Raw genomic sequence first — 9,995 nt, 5'->3', positions numbered from 1 at the left:
CTGATCTTGTTGTTTCTATCGTACGAGTACAATTGTAATTATTGGCTTGAGATTGATATCTCTGATAGGAAAGATATAAAACAAATCACAAACACTTTGTCTCATCGTTTGTGATTCCACAATATCTTTTTTCGCTGCGTCGATTAAGATTATTTTGAGGTTATTGATAATACTAGGCTGTTCTTCGGGAATATAAATCCGGTTTATCAAATGGTTCCTGTTCACCTTGATTTATCAAAAGACGGAAGAAAACTCGTAGGTGTATTCGTGGGAGACGGGTTTATTTATTACCGTAGACTTTTCTGTGTGATACAAATTTGTTTATTAAAGTCTTCGAGTTTGGGCCGTAACAACTCTTAGTTGTGGGTGAGATCAGCTAAGGGAATCAAGTACGTAGCATCCTGCTGGGATCAGAGACGTAGGAGCATAACTGTACCTTGGATCAGTGTGAGATTGATTGGGGTTCAACTACAGTCTAGACCAAAGTTAATTTGGAGTAGGCTAGTGTCTGTAGCGGCTTAATACAGTGTGTGTTCAATCTGGGCTAGGTCCCGGGGTTTTTCCACATTTGCGGTTTCCTCGTTAACAAAATTCTGGTGTCTGTGTTATTTCTTTTCCGCATTATATATTGTTATATAATTGAAATATCACAGGTTGTGCGTTGTTCAATCAATTAGAATATCCGACCTATTTAGTTGTTGATTTAAATTGATTGACACTTGGATATTGGTCTTTGGTACCATCCAAGTTATCTCTCTAGTATTTGATAAAGACTCACAGGTTTCTATTTGCTTGAGTATATATCAAATTGAGAGATTGAGATATAAACTCTTTGATATAGTTTTCTAGATTGAGTCTGACTGCCTAGTTGATTCTCTAGAAAGTATATTGGAGTTTGTCCATATAGATTGCTAAGCGAAATATTGGGTGTGGTTGTTATATCCCCGCCTTTTCAGACTACACATGTTTAGGCAACTTCTATGAAATGTTCCTTATGCAATTCCCAAAACCCGAAGATGGAAAAACGTATGTTTCTAGAATGCCTTCACGAGAGCAATCTGGAAGTGATTAGATTGCGGATTGGATATTCTCCCCAATATACTCCCTAATTTTTAGAAAAATTTTATGGTTTATTGGAAGCATAAAATTTTCAGTAATATCTAAATGACATAGATGTTCAGTAATGTATACGGAAGGATCCAATGACATATCTAAATTGACATTACTATGACGTCGTTTTTTCATAAAGCCCAAATTCCAATGAATTTTGAGCTTACTTTTTTTGACATGTTCCTCTTATAATGCTCTACGTTCCTACATGCATTCCGAGATACCAGGCTTCGCCATCCATAATTTTTAATTTCAACCATTGATCTTCACATCTCGGAATCCACTCATTTTTGGCAAGAATGTGGAATTTTATAAGAAAAATATGTCACCCAAAAATTCGCTCCAAATTCATTGGCGTTTGGTATTTATCAAAAACAATGACGCCACAATGTCAAGATAATGTCATTCTAACCATGTCATTTGGGTCCTTTCCATACATAAATTATGTAATCTAATTTTACGGACTAATATAGTAGATCTCGGATGTAGGTCCGTCGATCGGGATACCGAGATAATTTTATTTGAGGGAGATTCTCAATGAAATCTCAGAATCTTTATTTTCAAATTGAATTTTATATTCGAAATACGTATCCCAAATATTTTCAAACTTTTCGTATAAACAATACCAATATTAAAAAATAAAAAGGAAAATGAGTTTCTTAAACCTGGCTTGATTGGGGTATACCCAAACTAATTGGGGTATACCCAATAAGACAATATCTGGTTATTTTGAAGTAAAACCAAGCCATCCCTTAACCTTGTATTTTCTAAATGGCTAATATGCCCTTGTTTAATTAACACCAAAAATTCTGATTGGGTTAATTAATTGAGTTTAGATTGATTGAATAGATTAAAACTTAGGAATTGAAGTTATGAAATTTTGTTTTTGATTGAACTTTTCTGGAATGATTTTTGATGAGATTTTTTTTTTTTTGAGAATATCTCTTGCAACGAAAATGAAGCACACAACCGAAACACTTTTAAAAGGTTTGCAAATCTGTGGTATGAAATCATACTCAAAATCAAAGAAGAAATCACACTTTCAGTTCTGAAAGTATGAAAGGTCGGCAGGGTCGACTAATGAAGATCATGCAGACCACTCTATGTCGGCAAGGTATACAGTTGAAGAAGGTGCCGGTTTTCTACGGCCGGCAGGCTATACGAATGAAGAAGATGCCGGCTGTAATATTTTTGACACACATGAGACTGTTATAAATGCGCAGGTAGTCGGCATGGTATTGATTTATTACCTTGTCGGTTTCCTTGTCGTCGGCATTTATTAACTTTCTTACCCTGCCGACCAGCGTTTAGCCGGCATGGTTGTAATATTATAACCTTGCCGACTTTGGTTATCCCCAAAAAAGACTGAATTCTAATAGATGCAATTCACTATATTCATTCAATTTTGGTTACTAAATTTATTGAAACATAAAACCTAATCCTTGTCGATGGAAAAACGAATGCACTTAGCATGTGCATCAAGCCTTTGAACCCCTAGGCGACCCTAGTGGATGAGTTATAGTCTCGTGAGGGCTTAGATAGAGGTATACCCACAAAACCTACACTAAAACTTCTAAAGCCATCAATCTTCCTCCGACGAAGACGATAAAGCATCCAAGTAGTCTGGGTTATCCTCCGGGATTCTTTCGGCCAAGAAGTGATAGCTTGCATCGAACGCGAATGCTTCCCCCCTTTTCTCCAAGTAGAGCGCTTTCACGACTTCGTGCTACAAAAAAAACTTACATTTGTTAATGGTGTTTCATTGGAAGATAAAACAACATGGGTTACGTAAAAAAAACCACAAAATTACTCACAAATTGCGCAATGGACAAGGTGAAGGGCCGAGTGTTAAAAATCTGAGGCTGGAGAGCTAAAAAAGCAAGTATCGTGTTTTCGATGACAAGGTGCCTATCTTGAATTTGTTGAACAATTCTTGCATTAGGATTCTCACACTCTTGGCTAAATTTGTTGTGTACCCTAGCCCAAAAGGTTGTGGAATCCACCATTTCGGAGCATTGACGTCTAAGTCGTTTTTCCGCATACCAAGCTTTCATGATTGCCAAATCTTTATTAGAATCAAATGAAGCCATTGTTATATGTATGTAGAGAGCTATTGGGTGAGTTAGATGGAGAGTATGATGATATGAGCTTTGGAGAGTATATGCAAATAGTTGTGTGTTGTTTTGTGGAGATAACTAGTGTATTTATAGGATGGTGCCCAAATTTGGCCGTTATAGTGTATAAGTACAAGTCAATCAATGCAATTGTACTTGCAAAAAATTTGAAATTTAAATCCGCCGGCACTGTTTTATTTCCCCAGTATGCCGACAAAGTCAGGCTGGCAGGGTCTGAAATTTGTTACCATGCCGACCTGATGATGATTTTAGGCATCAGGAGACCAGTTTCTTCTGTGTATCCGCCGGAACTGTATTTGGTCATTAGCATGCCGGCTTTGATATGGCCGGCAGGTTAGGAAATTATAACCATGCCGACCTTTGATGATTTTAGGCATCAGGAGAAGGTTTTTCTTCTGTGTATCCGCCGGAACCTTATTGGGTCATTAGCATGCCGACCAGGATTCGGCCGGCAAGGTAAGAATTTTGTTTCCATGCCGACCTTATATGATTTTAGGCATCAGGAGAAAGTTTTTTTTGCCACAAATAGCCTGCATGGTCGATAACATATTACCTTGCCGGCGAGTAAACAGCCGGCTAGGTAGGAATCGTATTACCTTGCCGACCCTGGTAACTACACAATTTCCGTTGTCAGAGCCGGAATTCTGACACTTCACAACCTTGACTGCCCTGGAACAGTCGGCAATGTAACTTAAACAAAGCATGCCGACATAATTATTGAAACTTTACCTAGCTAAACAAACCATTCATTCAACAACTAGAAATCCAACACTTTTTGTCCAAAATATGAAAACATGTCCCATAAACCTTAAAAAAACATTTGTCCACACCATTAACTTAAGCATTTGTCCACCACAACATAAATAAATAAACTAGGAAAGCATTCATTCACCACGACCCCGACCCCGACCACGGCCCCGTTTAGGAACACTACCAATGTTGCTACCTTCACCACCACGACCGCTACGATCCCTCTTTTTGTAAGCATTCAGCTTGGCTTGTGCTTCCCTCCTAGCTTTTTCTTCCATCTTTACTTGAGCCTCAAGTTGCTTGAATAATTTATGGGCATCCTCATTGTCAACATTGCAAGCATAGTCAGTGTGCTTGCTTTGCTCTTCAATCGACAAAGGCTCTCCTCTGTCTTTCGCACAACACAATACCTTCACAAAGGTCTTCAATTGGTCCTTCTATTTTCAATTAAACAACAAACAATTAATAGAATGATTCGATAATGTAATCTTAAAATAGTAAGAGCAACTCTAAAATACTTACAAAGAACTTAAGACTTATTGCTGGGTCTTTCGATGCCATCCTCCTCTTACGAGCCAATTCTTCAGCAGTCATTTCCCTAATCACAGTAGGACGATCCCAACCCAAGTACCACGCCATGTATTTCTCACTGGCTTCACAACCGGTGGTCACCTCGTCCAAAAGACTCACATCGATTTTACGACCACGTCTGTCGTCCCAATGTTCTTGAACTGGCGCTGGATCGTAAGCGACGTTAATAGTTTTTTGGGACATGGTACATTCAACCATTTTCACAATAAAGAACGACTTTTCTTCATCGAAATGAGGTTCTTCTTGGACGTAACCCAATTGTCGCATTACCCGATGTGGATCATACATTGAATATCCATCATACATAGTCATCAAGGGTCCATGGTATAATGCAACTTCATCTCTCCTTGGATTATATCTTAATTTCTAGCATCTCGATACAGATCAAATAACACATCATCCGCAGTCAATTTATCAATGGCGATTCAGAGTTTGGTAAGATTTTGCGGCATATCCTTATCCTGAGTACCCTTAAAACTGTACCTTTGCGCTCTTGGCTTATGAACCACAACATTAGCATCCACTTTGACGTAGGAGTTTGCTTTGAACAAGGAAGGGAAGTGTCCATATATCCAAACCTATGCAAAAAAAAAAATTTAGTAAGAATCTTATCTTGCGAGTATTTTGCAAATATAAATGATTTAGACAATAAAATAACCTGGAAGAGACATGCGTTTCCGTTAACTTGCTTACTGAGTGCCTTAGAACATTTTTTCAACTCATTGTTCAAGAAGGCGACCACCGTAGTACCCCAAGAATAGTCACACATCTTATCTAAGGGATCCAATAGTTGCAAGTAACTTGCCTCGACCAAGCTTCCAGAACTGTCGGGGAAGATACATTTTCTCAGGACGTATAATAAATAAGTTGACGTGGTAGCATTGATTCGCACCGGGTTCACCCTTCCTTCCTTATCAAAAATTTTCTTTGTCTCCCATAATTTGTCCCTCAACTTCTTCAGATTAAACTTCTTGCTTAGACGACCATCCTTCATCTCAAGAACAGACTCCGTCTCAATCTGATTCCAACCGAACAATTTCTGGCTCAATGCGTAAATATCCTTGAAAGCAAACTTATTATTGAATCCCTCAGTGACTGCTTTTCCATCAACCTCGAGGCCTAAAATTTGTTGAGCATCATCGGGAGTTATCGCCATCTCACCGAATGGGAATAACATTGTATCAGTCTCTCCGTAGAACCTTTCACAGAATGCAGATACGGTAACTTTATCATGCTCAATATTCGAACTCTCTACCGCAGGCCACAACCCGGAGTTCTTGACAATCACTTTCACCTCCTCAGATTCCTTGTCAAGATCCCAAGTACTAGTCACTGAACACGAAGCTTGGCGCCTCATGAGACGGACGACATGCCTGTGATCCTAAATACCAAAAAAACAAAATGAAAATAAATACAAACACTTGGCGCAAATTTAAGATAGTTACACACTTGAATAAATAACAAAGTCGGATTGAGAGTACTTACGATAGTATTATGGATCGTACATGCCCAAGAGTCTTTGTATCCAAAAAGAACTTCTCCACAATCTCTTGGGGTCCCCCTTGGACGCTCACCTTTTTTCAGTGTAATCATCAAGTGAGGGGGAGGCATGTGGGAATTAGCTGGTTTAGTGATCACCATTTTCTTCTTTCCGGTTTCACTTGAAGTTGAAGCTTCGGTTTGTTGAACAATAGCTAGAGTTTGTTCTCCATCTTCTTCTTCTTCTTCTTCCACTGCCTTTTCAATAATTTCTTCTTCGATTTCCTTACCTTTATCTCCATTACCATCATCATCATCATCATCATCATCATCATCACCTCCTCCAATATTAGGTATGTCTTGATCACCATCATCATCATCATTTTTACCTCCTCCAGCTGCCGGAGTGCTTTCATCAACATCATCATCATCACCTCTTCTACCAGATGGAATTGATTGGTCTTCATCTGGAGTCTCGTCTGAATCATTCGGTACACGAATCAAAAGCGTTCTCGGCATAACATATGCCCCTCGATGTGTTGAAGTCAAGAGTTTATCACCAACATGAGGAGGTCTTGAAGGAGGACTAAGATCTTTCATAGCTTTCTTCTTTTCCTTTTCCAACCTGAACAAGAACAATCAAGGAAAAAAAAATTACAGGTCGGCAGGGTCGACATATATAACCTATCCGGCGGAACAATGGCCGGAAGGGTCTATATCTAAATTACATGTCGGCTAAAGAGCAACCGACAAGGTAGCATTCAAATAGCCTATCGGCTTATAACAAATATACTACACAGGAGATACAAAGATTTTCCACATTACAGGTCGGCAAGGTACATTACCCATACATTGCCGGCCAACAAATAGCCGGCATGGTTGTATCGAAACACCTCTCCGATTTTTAAAAATTTAAGGCATCAGGAACCAATGGTTCCAAAACAAGTTATAACATGCCCGCAGGGTAAAAAATAATAACATGCCGGCTTCATTAAACAAAAACTGCCACCGGCAAGGTTGCAGGTTGAATAACCTGCCGACCCTGTGGAAGCAGATACAGATATTAAACAGCCGGCAAGATATTCAACCTAAGAGATTGTCGGCCAAACCCCAACTATGAAAAGCCGACAAGGTCGATAACATAATACCTTGCCGGCGTTGCAACTGCCAATTCATAATTTCGATTTTTTAGACCTAATTTAACATGCAAATATGAAATCGAAGTACTAGAGTGATTTAAGTAAGCCCTTACTTTCTTAAGCGCACCATTTCTTGTGTTTCAGCGGCTGCGAATTCTCCTTCTTCGACAGTTCGTTTCTTCACTTTCTTTTGAACTAGTTTTGCAATTCCAGGGTTATACTCATTGGGTTTTCGACTAGAGCCTTTCATACGAGTTCCCTTCCGCCATGGTGGATCCATTGATGAAGATTAATCGGAGTTTTTGAATCGACGATTTCAATGAATTAATCGACGAGTTTTGATGGTGGTGGTGTAGCTGCATCTTTTCTGATGCCTACACCCATGATGATCTTAACCATCAAAACATACATTAACACACATGAAAGAAGATAAAGTGCAGAAATGTAAAGGGATACATATCTTTTTACGTGGTTCGGTCAATTGTTACCTACATCCACGGATTTCACTATGTTGTGAGGTGTTTACAAGATCTTCATTGGAGAGGCTCTCATGGAGCTCTTGGGAATAAGAAGACCTATGGAGGCCAGATGAGAGAGAGGGGAATAACCTTGGATATCCGACCATCCCTACTAACCTATTTCTCCTTTTGTTTTATAGGGTAGGTGGTTACATTAAATTACATATATGCCCCTAGGACTGACTAGATGGGATAACACTAAGTGGTTGGGTATACATAGTGTATTTGGTTACATTTTAGTAGGGTACTTCGACTCCTAATCTTGCTCCACCTAGCGAGTTGATATTTTGCCCTCACATTTTGCTCCTTTGGTTGAGGGTTGTTGGAACAATAATCCTTAAGCAAATCAACCTTAGTATGGCTTTGAAGACGAGAGAAGTGGCTGAGCGAGATTTCTGAACATGCTTGGTTCCGATGTTGCTTGTAGTTAGGCTTCACTTCTGTAGAGTGTTTGGTTGGGGTCGTCCGAGTTGGTTGTTGCGATGCTTGTGCTTCACGATCCGTGATCTGTGCTACACGATGTAGATGTGCGAGTTGCGACTCCGAGTAACAGTGTGAGGTCGCTCTCAATTATTGGTCTTTGATTCTTTGCTGGAGTTGGTTCATGACTTCAGTTGGTGGTGTGTAGTACCGAACTTCGTGGCTCTTTGTTGTTGCTGAAGGAACTTCGCAGAAGAATATAACCAGCTTTTAAAGTATTAATACTTGCCCCTGTTCTTGTGTGAAGTTCTGAGGCAGTCCTTGTGTTCGTGATCATTGTGCTTTCTCCTTGGCAGTTTGTGCTCTAGCTCTGGCTGGCTTGGTTGGCATTAGTTCCTGACGACTTTTCGTGGTGGTGTCTATCGGAACCATCATGGGTACCTACTACTCCTGTGCGAGTCATAATTGTTAGCTTTCTTCACAATTGGCTGATTGCCTTTGCATTTGCAGCTTGTTCCTTGCTCCGAGTGATGAGGATTCATCCATATAGGTATGACAGTTCAATATATATGCTCCTATTAGCATTTGAGAGGATAAGTTTTTGAACAAATCTAAAATATATTTAATGAATTGAAATAAATTGATATAAGTTGAGGATAAATAAGCTTCGAATCCTGTAGCTTTCTACTGGTGTAAAAAGTCTTATGTATGTGACACATCGCTGTGGGGTCTTGCCAAATGACTTTGAGATTGCAGTCCGAGGTCATGCTCCGAGGGCTTACTAGATGCCTCAAATCGTGCTGCTATAAGATTTATCAGATGCCTTCGGATGGTGGTCTGAGGTCTTGTTTTGGTTCCGAGATATATCGGATGCTCATATCTGTAGGGACTAAAAATGTCTTCGGATGTTAGTCTGAAGCCTTGCCCCGATGACTTACTATTTGCCTCAAATCGTGTGGACGTAAGATTTTGTTGAATGCCTTCGGAGTGGAGTCTGAGGTCTTACTTCGTGCTCCAATTGGAGGCTTATGTCTGTGGGGACTCGAAATTCCTTCGGATCGTAATCCGAAGTCCTGCCCCGAGGACTTACAGATTTCCTCAATATGAAAGTATCGAGGGTATATACTGCCCCCTTTGGTTTTTGGAAGCTTAAGAGCTTATAGCTTTTGAAAGCCAAAGTCAAGGTTTTCACCTAACTCCTTTTTCTGAATATATCATTTGTGTAACTTGTACCTTGATACAGTTTCAATGTTTGCACTTATATGAGGGTTACACCATTGTGGTATCCCTTTCGTCCTTGGACAAGTTATGGGCTATAAGGCCGAGAAGTGATCAGATTCCCATTTGGCCAGATAACCTCTTACAATACAAGTCGAGAGGATTTAAATGATCCTTCTGATGTCGAATATGTGTCCTTATCGAATATATATTTGTAAATTTATGTATAATGCTTCTCTTTGGGAAGGCTTCTGCCCCATAGTCGGCTCATGGCGCTAACTAAAGTGAGGGCGATACCTCTGATAGTTGATTCACACTTCAGCCTAAAGTGAGTCAACACAGGGTATCTCCTGAAGTACAGGACATCATCTGACTCGTGGTCGAGATGTCATTACCCTAGGTCAATGTGTCCGTCTCAGGTAGATTGAGCATTGCTCGCATCATCCTGTTTGAGGATGGATGGTGTGGCTAGCACCTTAACATTCGTGATGGTCTTGAGGAGATGTTTCCTCGCATAGGGGTCATGCCCCTGTAACCATTCGTGATGGTTCTGAGGAGATGTTTCCTAGCATATGACTAGTATCCTGATTACCATTCGTGATGGATCAATACTAAGTGCGTGAACCTGCAAACAA

The sequence above is a fragment of the Papaver somniferum genome, chromosome 9 (genome assembly GCF_003573695.1).
Source record: "Papaver somniferum cultivar HN1 chromosome 9, ASM357369v1, whole genome shotgun sequence".
NCBI lineage: Eukaryota > Viridiplantae > Streptophyta > Magnoliopsida > Ranunculales > Papaveraceae > Papaver > Papaver somniferum.
This window is presented reverse-complemented; position numbering follows the sequence as displayed.